Genomic DNA, 13,756 nt, shown 5'->3' on the forward strand with positions numbered 1-13,756 from the left:
TCTCAAAGCTGGTAAAGTGATTTATTCAGTGATTAGATAGACAACTGCTTGACATCATGCCTCTACTGCTACAAAATGGTTTGTTAAATAAACAACACAAAGTCATTAGGCGTTCTTGTTTTAGAATTGGGGGTGAGGGAGATAAGTTTTTAATTAGTAGTTTATCAGATTCAGGTGTAAATTTTGTCTCCTCCATGCCTCAAATGCTTTACCCTAGTACCAGCTTTGGGGTGGGTGAGGAATAAGACGACTATTTGCTGCCAAAGCACAAGTATGTGGACCATTCCAAGTTGTCCTCTCCTAGCACATTACTTGCCCACCACTGTTAAAGTAGGGCTGGTGAAAGAGGTAAATGTCTTTGCCTCTCTGAAATTTGCCCACGATTCTATTCCTTGCACACGAGCTGAAAAGCTGAAGAGAATCTGCCTACCAGCACAATGATAAAGGAAGATAGAGTAAGGTTTTATGAAATACATGATGTATCAGCAGAGACTTTGTTAGCTGTTAATACAGCTTTGCAAACTGTATGGAGAAAAATAATCTTCTTTTTCTCACATCAATTGTATGATTTCTGATTTTAAAAAGGTTTTATTCCCACCACTTTTTGGTCCTTTCTGCTGTGTCACTAAGAATCTTATGAGATACAATCCTACGTTGGATACATTGATTGTATATAAAGAAGCTTATATAATTAGAAGGGTCCTCTTTAAGAGAACAAATACAGAATTAACAATACAAAATTACCATGGTCCCTGCCAGGATTTGGAGGAGATAAGTGAGGGGGTCTTAAAGCTTAAGTTTCATTGGCTTTGTTGTATATCAATCCTGGAGTAGGACAGGGAGAAAACAAAGGGTTTAGAAAGGAGGCAAAGATGGGTAAGTCAGTCATTCAAAATACATCTCTGGCAACATTAGTACCTTTAACTAAAATCTAATTTTCTCTAAAGAAACTAGATGTAAAAGTCATGGACAACCACACTAAACCTGCTTCATTTATAACATAAAACATCTTGAATATGGTATTAGAGAATTTAACATTACAAATTAAAGATTTGTAAATGGTACTGTAAACGGTCACTGTAACTGAAATGAAATACAATTTATTAATCCTACAACAAAAATGAGTCAAATATATCACAATAATCAGGTGTATTTCTGCAAAATCTCAAATATTTTGAACAAAATTCTAAAAACACATTTATAGATAATTAAAGCCAAATTATAGCAACTAGCAGCTTATGTTCAAGAAATATTTATGCCTATCTTGCTGCCATTTCGGCAGCCAATTTTAAATTCTTCTGCAAAATTCAATGAAAATACCCACTATTCTTTAAACAAAGAAGCGATAGGAAATCAAAATCATGTATTCGCCTAACATTAAAAGGGTCTAAGAATATTCAGCACATTCCTGGAGAAACCCAGTAAAAAGTGATCACTTCTCATGTCTGTTTATTTACTGAAATGTCTTAATATGAATGTAATGTGAATTTGAACGCAATTGGAAAATGAATAATTTACAGAAATATTTCTGAAAAGACTTATGGTTGGTATGTAGATGCCCACTTTGCAAGGATAGTGGGAAGATAATCTTTCTAATACTTTAGAAAAATAAAAAAAAATCTATAGCATTATAATTCCTCAAATATTGAGACTCAGTAATCTAATAGGAAGCAAAAAACCCAAATCAAGTAAAAACAACAAATTCATTTCATACAAACATCTCCCTTCCCTGTTTCCAGCCCCTACACTGGAAACTGCCTTAATGAATAATTAATCTATGAGGGCAGCTGAGGCTGCAGGTTCTGGAAGAGCCTGCATAGCTAGGAAACTGCAAGATTCAGAAAATAATTAATTCCTGCAGTAGAGAGCCTGTTTGGACTGTGAAAGCCACAGAACTGAGGTGGAAGCTGTATAGTACAGAGGAACAAATTAATGGAAGTTTTAAGCACAGTGTTTATAAACCCAAATAAACACTTTTTAACATTATTTAGATAAGGTGCTGTACTTCTTTTCAAGGTCAATAGAAAATAGTTATATAAACCTCTATTTTTTACATAATATTTTAAAATGTAGGTTGGCACGGTGGCTCACACCTGCAATCCCAGCACTTTGGGAGGCTGAGGCAGGTAGATTGCTTGAGTCCAGGAATTCAAGACCAGCCTGGTCAACATGATAAAACGACCATCTCTTAAAAAAATACAAAAATTAACTGGGTATGGGGTTGCACGCCTGTAGTCTCAGCTACTTGGGAGGCTGAGGTAGAAAAATTGCTTGAGTCTGGAGAAAGAGGTTTCAGTGAGCCGAGATCACGTCACTGCACTCCAGCCTGGGTGACAGAGGCAGACCCTATCTAAAAACAAACAAACCCCCCCAAACCCAAAAAAGTGTCCTGAAAAGAGTATAGTGAGTATACTGATTTTATAAAGTTTATTTAAAAATATGTTAGAAGATACAGAAAGATAAAGATAAAAAATGTTAGAAGACATTAAAAAAAAAATAAGACAAAGGGGATAGGTGGTGATGATAATTTGCTTCCACAGTTTTAAAATAAGCATAATAACAATGCTTACCTCACTGAGTGGTGGTGTAAATAAATTAATAAAGATAAAAATAAAGCACACTGAAAAGTGTCTGCCACAAAGTAAGTGTTTAAGAAGTCTTAGCTGTTATCCCTTCAATTTACAGGTAAATAAATGGATATCTGGAAAAGTTAAGGAATCTGGCCAAAGTCACTGAAATGTTATAATAAGAGCCAGGACAAGAATTCACTTTGCCTCCTTATTACAAAGGATTTCAAATTGGGGCTAGAAGAGAGAGTAAGATGATAATCCCAGAGAGCATTTCTGAATTTGGATTCCTGGACCTGAATGTGTCCCATGGTATTGCCACAAACAGGAAACAACTATAGCACAGAATAAACCTTTATCTGGCATCCCTGAGGACACCCATAAACTAACAATTCCCACGTAGGATGGAGCCTCAGCCAACCTCCTATGAGATCTTTATATAAGGCCCAAATTTAGTGCTGTTACAATCTTCCATTTATATTGAAAACAGGTTAGCAATGAATAAAGAAAAGGAGGGCTTTAGAATGCCCTTTGAATTGAATTTTATAGAGTTTATTATTTTCACAATTTCCCTCAAATTCACTGATAAAAAGCTTTATTTCATAAAAAAGCAAACCTGTATTATTTTCCTAAAATTCTACTGTCTTTGCTTTAATTTAAACCGGTCTTAACAGTTGGGTAAAATGTATTAATTGAAGGTATTTTTCCATAAAAATACATTGTTAGGACCAAAGTTCTACAAGATATAAAAATTATTCCTCAAACCCTTTAACCTAATCACTAATAGATCAAAAATTTGGGTTATAAAATAACTATAAAGGAGAAAAACTCATAGGAGAACAAAGCTCAAATTTGTTATTTTAGCCTACAAACTACCAAAAAACTGACCTAATGAAGTTAAGAAACAAATGAAGGTTGAATAAAGACATGGAGAAGCAATCAATTTAGGCAAATAAGTCAAACTAAAGCTGTCTTAGGAACTGTAATTTGTTCCTAGATATAGCTATGTCTTACTACAATGAAGTAAATCTTTTTATTTTCTTATTGTAAAAGCATATGGCCAATATGGACAAGAAGAGTTTAAAAACAGTAAATTTTTTGTCAGTATAAAAGTTACAAAATAGATATGGGACAATGACACAGTCAAGGCTAGGCTGACAGCCTTGAATAAAGCTAAGTGAAGCTTATGACAGAGAGCAGAGCCTGTGGGAAGTTTTGTATGCCAGAACCACTAATCTCAGCTCACAGTGACTGCTGCCTCCCCCAAACTCCCCAAACACTTGGTGTCATATTTTATTAACATTTAAAAATATGTATCTGAGATTTTTTTCTGAATCAGTAATACATTTACATGTTTTTTAAGTCTCATTTTTGAACTCCATTTGCTATGCACTCACCTCTTCTGCAAAAGGCAATCATTCTTTTATGCATATAAAAGCAAATATGAATATGAGTATATTCTTTTCCTCCATGTTTTTACACATTTGTTAATACATAATCAACATACAATAAATTGAACATATCTAAAACATATAATATGATGAGTTTCGGTATAGTATATACCTGTTATGGGCTGAATTATGTTCCTCCCCAAATCAAGTTAAGATCATAGCCGCTGGAATGTCAGAATGTGACTATTTAGAGATGGAGCCTTTAGTGACTGGATTAAATTAAAATGAGGCTCTCAGGGTGGACCTATTCCAATACAGTCTCCTTATAAGATGAGAGTAGGACACAGACAGACACAGAGGAAAGACTACGTGAAGACACAGGCAGAAAATAACTATCTACAAACCAAGAAGAGAGAGGCCTTAAAAGAAACCAATCCTGCTACAATATGGTTTCAGACTTCACAGCCTGCAGAACTGCAAAGAAATAAAATAAATTTCTGTTGTTCAAGCTATCTAGTTTGTGGTATTTTGTTATGTCAGCACTGGCAAACTGATATAATACTCATAATTTTTAAATGCTTTTAAATGCTAATATTAGACTAACCTGCACAAAGCTCTGCAACTTGCTGTTTTTAAACTATTTTGTAGCTAGCACAGTGTAACTCCCTCCTTTTAAAATACATGCATTTCATTCTATTTTACACATGCTCTATTATTTATTTATTAATAATAGTCCTCTATGAATAGACATGTGGGTTGTTGCCAGTGTTTTTTGTTACAAGTAACAAGTTACAGACATGAGAGGATCTGCACAGCCTGGTGGGGCCAAACAGAATCTCAGCTAGAAATACAATTCCTTTTCTTTCTCATCTCACTCTTCATTTCTACTATATTTCACAGAATGTTTTAGGCAGTAGATATAGCAGTGCATGAGGTGGCCCAACTCTCTGCCCTAAGCATCCTTGGGCTCTCTTCCCTAAGGATGCCTACATTCTGGTGGCAACCTCTGACTTGTTAGGGGTTATTAAATAATGAATTATGATTAAAATATATTTATAATTTTTATTTCTAAGATTCCTTCCTGTATATATGTACATTGACTGAACAGTTCATATTTACTTTTATAAATCCCTTCCTCAATTCTGGGCTAGAAATTTTTTTCTCCAATTATACATTTTCATATACACTTTCTCTGTATCTTGGCATGGACAGGTAAGACATTTTTCAAGTAAAAAGTCTAGTAAAATGCTTGTGTTGGGGGCTATAACAGGAAAATTATACTATTAAAGAAAATGAATACCTTATCAGTGAGCTGGAGAAAATTTAATAGAATAAAAAGTGTGATTCTTACCCTTATCTACTTTGGTTTGGGGGAGTTTACTATTCATTCATAGTTCTTTAATAATTAAGAGCAGCTAATTCCTTCAAAGTATTTTCTTTGGGTTTAAATATGCTTAATTACTGCTATGGTTTGAATATTTTTCCTCCCCAAACTCATGTTGAAACTTAAATCTCCAACCTGGTAGTACTGCCAGGTGGGTCCTTTAAGAGATATTCTGCTACAATATACAGAAAATTGCCTAAGACAATTAACCATCTCATTTCCATACCTAATATGATGGGAAGTTTATTTCTTACCAGAATAATAATAGTCTGTGAGAAATAAATTTCTATTTTTTATAAGCCACCTAATCTATGATATTTTGTTATTATAATGCACTAAGGTGTACCCACAGCCTAGTAAGCACTGTGCCTAAGGCCCAGGATACTTTTAAGGGCCCACAAAAATGTTTTTAATTTCTTTCAAAATCAGAAGAAAAGATATAAACTTTTAGGTTGAAGAAAATGCTAATATATTCACCTTTTATCAATGCAGTTATAAATACATATTTCTGTATATATGTTATATATCTATATATTTATTGCTATATAAATACATTTATAGTTAAAAAAATAACAAATGCAAAGTTAAAAATGTGCAGAGGTGAGATATATAATTTTAAAAAGTTATTTTAGGGCTTAAACAAGTTTGAAGATCAGAGTTTTACCAGGTAAGTGGAAGAACAGGAGATAGAATGTCCTATTTCTCTGGTAGAATATATACCATATTCATCCTTATAAATAGTCTCTTTGAGTTGTTCAATAATATTTAGAAATTCCAGGAGTCTTCAAGATATAAAAAGACTTTTAAGGAGTAGTATATTTTTAAGAGAATTGAACGCGTGTGTGTATACATACATGTACATATGTATGTATATGTATATGTAAAGATAGATGATAGACAGACAGACTAGGAATTAGCTTACCTCATTGTGGGGGCTGGCAAATCAGAAATCTGTATGGCAGGCCAGCAGGCTGAGAATTCTCTGGCAGAAGCTGAAGCTACAGTCCAAAGGCAACATTTTTTTTTCTTCCTCAGGAAAATCTCAATTTTAGTCTTAAGGCCTTTCAACTGATTGGATGACACCTATCCACATTATCAAAGATATCTCCTTTACTTAAAGTTATCTGACTATAGATGCTTACTCAACTACAGAATACTTTCACAGCAACATTTAGATTCGTGTTTAATTGGAAACTGGGCACGATAGCCTAGCCAAATTTCCACATAAAACCAACCATCACAGTGCTCCAGAGAGAGAGAGAGAGAGAAAGAGAAAGAGAGAGAGAGAGAGAGAGAGAGAGAGAGAGGGAGAGAGAAACCCATGTTAAGATCTAAAAAAAGGAAAAAATTAGAGGAAAAAGTTCTTTAAGAATGCTTAACCATGCTTGTTCTTGCATGTTTTTTGAGACCAGATTTTATGCCATCTGTGCTAACCCCTCCACATAAGTCTACACCAAGTATTTTGTTAAAAGTGCTCACAGCAGAATTTACTGAGGTAATGGAAGTGTTCTAAAACTGGATTGTTGTAATGCACAACTAAACAAGTGGGTAAATTTACAAAGAAAAATATTCACATAAAATGGGTGAATTTTTTGGTATAAAAAATTACAGTGGTATATGGAAATTATATGAAAATAATGCTGCTTTAAAAAGTGACCCGAACAACATACTATGTTTCCAAGGTGGGACACGGTAGGTATTCTTATATGTTGCTGTTGCAAACCGAAGATAGTATGACCCTTGTGGAGGGAAACTGGACAATTTCTAGCAAAACTGTATGTGTTTATGGACCTAAGAGTTTATAATGATTTTTATTGCCATATTATTTGCAATAGCAAAGACTGAAAACAATTCTTTCCAAAATAGTAATATTCAAGTAAATGCACACAGTAAGACATTACTCAGTTACTAAACTCTGTCACTGGTGGTGCAGGAACAGGCAGGCAGGGCTATATGCAATGCCTCTGATTAGAAATCATGGCTTTGTCTGTCACATGCCAAACTTATCTTGCTATAAATTCAAGCAAATCAATGGGAAAGCCACAAACATCTAGATTAATAAATTTTTGACTAGTATGCTGATGGATTCAGTCTTTTTCATTCAGCAAGCTGTTTTTAATTGCATTTTAGGTTTTGGGGTACATGTGAAGAACATGCAAGATTGTTGCATAGGTACACACGTGGCAGTGTGATTTGCCGCCTTCCTCCGCTTCACCTATATCTGGCATTTCTCCCCCTGCTATCTCTCCCCACCTCCCCACCCCCTGCTGTCCCTCCACTATTTTCCCCTCAACAGATCCCAGTGGGTAGTGCTCCCCTCCCTGTGTCCATGTGTTCTCATTGTTCAACACCCGCCTATGAATGAAAACATGCGGTGTTTGATCTGCTCTTGTGTCAGTTTGCTGAGAATGATGGTTTCCAGGTTCATCCATGTCCCTACAAAGGACACAAACTCATCGTTTTTGATGGCTGCATAATATTCAGCAAGGTTTTAATGTTATTGGAATTGTGCTAAAGACAGAAAGACTCCTGCACACAGCTGCAACCCTCAGCACCAAGATCCCAGTGACAAAGTTCATCAATTTCCCAACTGTAGCCAAGTGAAAGTACTAAACAATACAGAAAAAGAAATAGCTCTGACTGGTGCTGCAGATGGAAGCTATCACAAAGGAAATGTGATTTGTATGTTTGACCTTAAAGCAGAGGTAGGCAGTCACCAGAGAGGAGAAGGAGAAGGCATTCTATGTATATCTATGCCACTCAAATGTGATCTTCCAACCAGTAGCATCTGCTTCAAAGATAACTTATTTAGAAATGCAGAATCTAAGGTTTCACCAGGGCCTCTGAATCAGAATCTCCATTTTAACAAGATCTAGGTGATTCACTGTGTATACTAAAGTCTGAGAAGCACTGATGTTGACAGAATAGCAAGAACAAAAACTTGATATGAGAATAAAAGGCAATCATTTCAGTAGGAGTAATGGGTACTTTTATGGAAATAGAGTTAAGGAGGATGAAAAGGTAATTTAGGAACCAGATTGTACAATTCACCTTAAGATGCGATATGGAATGGAAATCAATGAGATACTGTGTGCATATGATTAAATATATTTGTGTCTAAGTAAATAATAAAAAAGATAGAACTCAAAAATAGAAGTCTGTGCTAATGAAAAGTATTTGGAGAGAGGTTGAGGAGGAGTTAGAAGACCTAGTGGAAAGAGAGGGGAGGACAGAGATGAGAGATTTCCCAGGTATATTAAGTAGGATTTAATGCATAGCATACTGGAGGTAAAAGCGTGAAGACAATGGAGGTTATTAGCTGGAGAAATCTAATAGATGGTCAAGTAAGGAATATAAGACACACAAGGTGACCAGCATGTTTGGTGTGTAGGCAAAAGGAAAATCTCAAGCTTGATTTCAAAACAGAGTGGAGCTGCCTAGTGTGGAGGAGGAACTGTGTATGAGATTCAGGAAAACAGGTCTCAGGGAAATATTTGGAAGTCAGAGTCTGCACTGGTAGACAGCTGAGGCCAAGGGATGAGAGAGAAAGGAGAATAGAGAGTTGGATCACGATTCTCACAATGGCGGGCAGGGACAGGAACTGAGTTAGCAGCATTGGTGACACCGCAGTGAACAAGGCAGACACATTCCCTCTCCAGTGATAATTTAATATTACAAGACAGACTCCCCAGTATCCCCGCCCTCAGCACTGGTGAGGATCTGGTGAGGCAGTGCAAGTGATAGAGAACAGAGAGGATCAAGGTTTTGCCTGGAAGATGCTTTTCCCCTCCATCCATCCGTAAGCACTGGCAGGAATCAGACTGGCAGTAGGAGCTCAGTCCCGATTGGCCCTGGCATCATTATCTACGCTCTTGCTACCATGACAACAGCTGACATCAAACCTGTGTGACTGTTGAGGACATGCTGTGTTCCGCGATTTGCTCGCTGTGCCTTCCATACCAGAAAGCTCAGTTGCATTAATTTTACTTTAACCGTCTGGAGCAATGACTTAATTTACATACCAGTGGAGGTTATAGCAGCGGACTGATGTGACTTGCGTTATATAGTAACATTAAGTGCCATGGAGGATGGTTCGAGGGCTACAAGACTGGACAGAGGCAGGGAAATTAGTTACTAAGTACTGTGATAATTCAGATGTGACATATTAATAATATTGCACCATTTTGCATAAGGGATGATACCGTAAATGGTGGGAATGTAGTGAAGACAAACCCAAGAAAACAGAAGGACAACTTAAAAGGGAGGGAGGAAATGAGGATGACTGATTTTTTTAGCTTGGTGCAAAAGTAATTGCGGTTTTTGCTGAGTAGCTTGGTTAAGGTTTGTGCTTGGAAAAGTAACTAAAATGTAATTATGGAATATGGGAAGAGGGGCATGCTAAAATGGGACGGGGATTTAATGAGCTGTTGCAAGCACGTGAAGTTTCCTGCAGCTCTGGGGCTGTGAGATGAGAAGATTTTAGAAGATAGAAATAGGCTTCTGAAGGTCAGAGAAATGTGCAGCCCAGAGATAAGGAAATGTCAACCATCAGTGTATAGATGATAGTTAAAATCTTCCCAGTGGTAGAGAGCTGAAGAACAACAGGAGAAGAAAGGAGAGCCAAATACAGAATGCTAGGGAATATCCACATTTAAAGAGAGGGGTGATGGGAAACCAGTAGTGGAAACAGAGGTAAAGCAGTTAGAGGTAGCTGAAGAATCAGAATCAGCAGCAGAATAAACACGTAATATAGAATGTAATGAAGTAGGGATTTAAAAATATATGCAGTAGAATCCTCTAATTAGTAATAATTCTGGAAATCTTTTTTGCATTCTAAAACAACTATTTTGGTTTAATTCTAAAAACTAAACTTTGTTGTATCTTCCATCGAAATATTTTAAATCAGAGGCCCAGAAAACAAAGGCTGGAAAGAATCTTGGACATCTAGTCCAATCCCTCCTGGATGTGATAAAAATGAGGTAAACTTTTCTAAGTATCTGTACAAAAAGCATGAAATCCTATATATGCTGAGATTGCTAGGCATTTTACAGTCTTCAAGTCTTCATTACAGAGACTGGTAGTAGGACTTTGAGTCCTGCTTCATCAGTCCAGATTTTTCATCTCTAAAACCACAGAAGAGAATGCAATACAGTAGACTGCTATTTAAATGAAATTTTTATAAGGTTTTCTGGATATTTCCCCAAATGCACAGATAACAAAAGCAAAAATAGACAAACAAGATTATATCATACTAAAAAGCTATGCAACCCCAAAGAAAACAGTCAACAAAGTGAAAACAACCAGTAGAATGGTAGAAAATATTTGCAAACCATACATCTGCTAAGGGGTTAATACCCAAAATATAAAAGGACTCAATAGTAAGAAAACAAATAATCCAAGTAAAAAATGAGCAAAGGACCTGAGTAGACATTTCTCAAAAAGGTATACAAATGTCTAACATCTACATGGAAAAATGCTTAGCATCATTAATCATCAGGGAAATACAAATTAAAACCACAATGAGATATCACCTCATAACTATTAGAATGGCTAACATAAGACAAAAGATAAGTGTTAAAGAGCATGTGGAAAAAAGGAATCCTTGTACATTCTTGGTGGATTGTAAATTAGTTTAGCCATTATAGAAAAAAGTGTGGAGGTTCCTCGAAATAATTAAAAATAGAACTACCATATGATTCAGCAACCCCAATAGTGAGTATGTATGCAAACGATATGAAATTGGTGTTGAGCTATCTGTACTCCCATGTTCATTACAGCATTATTCACAATAGCCAAGATATGAAATCAACCTAAATGTCCAATAGCAGGTTAAAGGATAGGATATGGTATATGTATATAATGGAATACTATTCAACCTTAAAAAGAAACAAATCCTGTCATTTGTGACAACATGGATGAACCTGGATGACATAATATTAAGTGAAATAAGCCAGGCACAGAAAGACAAATACGATACGATCTTATTTACATTTAGAATGTAAAAAAGCTAAACTCACAGAATCAGAAAGTAAAATGGTAGTTATCTGAGGCTAGGGGTAGTGGCATTGGGAGATGTTGGTCAAAGGACACAAAATTTTAGTTAGGAGCAATAAATCCATAAATCCAAGAATATATTGTATATAACATAGAGTTAAAACTAATATATTATATATTTGAAAATTACTAAGAGAATAGATTTTAAGTGTTCTTACCACACACACAAAAAATGATAAATGATGTGAGCTAATGCCTATTTAAATAGCATCATTTAGCCACTCTACAATGTATACATATATCAAAATACATGTTGTACACCATAAATATATATGATTTTTACTTGTCAATTAAAAAATAAATGAAATACAAATTAGAGAAAGTGGAAATAAAAAAACTAAGTTTTTATGCAACCCAAAATGTAAAACAATTTTTTAATTGCTATATTTATTATCAGTATATGTTATTTTTAAATTTTAGACTCCTAATATTTCCGTACTATAAATTCAGTCAAAAAGACTTGCAAGTCTTTTGAGGAGTATAACATTTAAAAATGTAGTTCGGATAAACATCATTATTATGTCAGCCCTCAAATCCAGTTATATTGTACAACTAAGAGAAAATACTGCTGAGAAATCTTAAAATAGGTAATTATAATCTTTTTTTAAACAGTTCACTCTTTTATCTCAGGATACTCTAAATTAAATAGGAAAAAAATACATAAAATGCTGTAATCTGTCAACATACTTAATGCATTTATAATTTCCAATGTTAAAAAAAAACTTGGTATATTTTTAATGTGCAGTTTTCCATTATCTGTGTCTTTGTGTAAAATTTTAATAAAAATCGTATGGAATGGCATAAATACTACTATGGGTATACAAGGGGTATAGATTTTTCTTGGAACAAAATATGAAACCCCACAAAAAATAAAAATGAAGACAAATATTTATTGGGTACTTACTTATATATTTAAATCTAAGTTTATGAAGTGGGGAAAAACATTTAAATTTTTTCTGGTTTAATTACAAGAATATTATTAGAATCCTTGATAACAGGTTATTTCTTAACATATAAGATTTTATTATATAAGACTTTAAACCAATATATAAAAACAACATCAACTTCTTTCTTTCTACTAGACTAGGGTTTCTTAGCCTTGACACTACTGAGATTTGGGACTAGATAATTCTTTGTTGTTGGGGGGTGCTGTCCCATGTGTTGTAGGCTGCTTAGCAGCATACCTAGCCTCTACCTACCAGATGCCAAGAGTACCCCCCTCCCAAGCTGTGACAACCAAAAATGTCTCCAGACATTGCCAAATTTGCACTAAGTGCAAAACTCCACCATTGAAAACCATTGCACTAGATCATTCTCATGAACACATATGCATATTCCAGTATCTTCGATCTTAAAACAATTAAATATGTCCTTAATCCTACATTGTCTTCTAGCTGAAACCTCAATTATTTGACTGCCTTCAAAGCTAAAATTCTAGAAAGAGATGTATATATACCCTGGTTCCATACCTCCAATGAAATACTTATGATACTGCAATTTAGTTTCTATACCACCAATCTATGGCAACTGTTCATTGAGGAACTAGTGATCTTCATCTTGACCACTCCAGTGAAGACTTCCCTTTCCTCATTTCAGCAGACTTTTTCTGTAGCATTTGGATTAGCTGGCTACCCTTTTCTCTCTCCTTTGACTTCTGAACACTGTATTCTACTGTTTTCCCTACTATAATCTATCTGCTGCCACACTGCACTCTTTCTTCTCTAGCCTTAATATTAGAGAGTGTCAGGGCTTGGTCTAGGCCTTTTGACTATTTATATTCTCTCTATATGTGGTTTCATATAAGCCCCTGACTTCAAATACCTATCTATGAGCTGATTACTCCCAATATATACCTCGAGCCTAGACTTGTTCCCTTGAATCTAGGCACATTTATGCAATTTCCTAATTGATAGTGACAGTTACATAACTCATAGGCATCTCAAAATTAACATGTTGAAAAATGAGTTTTTAATAGATGCAACTCCACTCCATACAACTTTATCCTCTGTATTTTTCCCCAAGCCTGTAAATGGTACCACCATCTACTCACTTGCTCATTTCAGGAAAAAGAAAAATCAACCACCTTGAAGTCATTTTTTATTACTCCTTTCTTTTCATCTGCGATTTCCCTAAGTGTCACTGAGTCCTGTGTTTTCCAACTCCATAATGTATCTAAAATATATCTACCTCTCTCTGTCTCCAGTACTGTCACTCCAGACCAAACCACCACAATCTCTTACCCGGCACACTGCAGTTGCCAGGTCTTCCTTGTTCCATCCTTCCCCACACCCAAACCATTCCCTCCCCAGGAGCTACAGCGGTCTCTTATATCACTCTTTTGCCTCAAATAACGGAATAGT

The 13,756-nt window shown here is 35.4% G+C and overlaps 1 protein-coding gene across 3 annotated transcripts in view; it reads right to left on the reverse strand.

The window, feature by feature from the left end:
• The window catches only part of NT5DC1 (5'-nucleotidase domain containing 1), a 144,465-nt gene that overhangs the window by 8,458 nt on the left and 122,251 nt on the right, over nucleotides 1–13,756 (reverse strand). The gene's annotated exons all lie outside the window — the stretch shown is intronic.

The sequence above is a fragment of the Cebus imitator genome, unplaced genomic scaffold (assembly GCF_001604975.1).
Source record: "Cebus imitator isolate Cc_AM_T3 unplaced genomic scaffold, Cebus_imitator-1.0 Scaffold11, whole genome shotgun sequence".
Lineage (NCBI taxonomy): Eukaryota > Metazoa > Chordata > Mammalia > Primates > Cebidae > Cebus > Cebus imitator.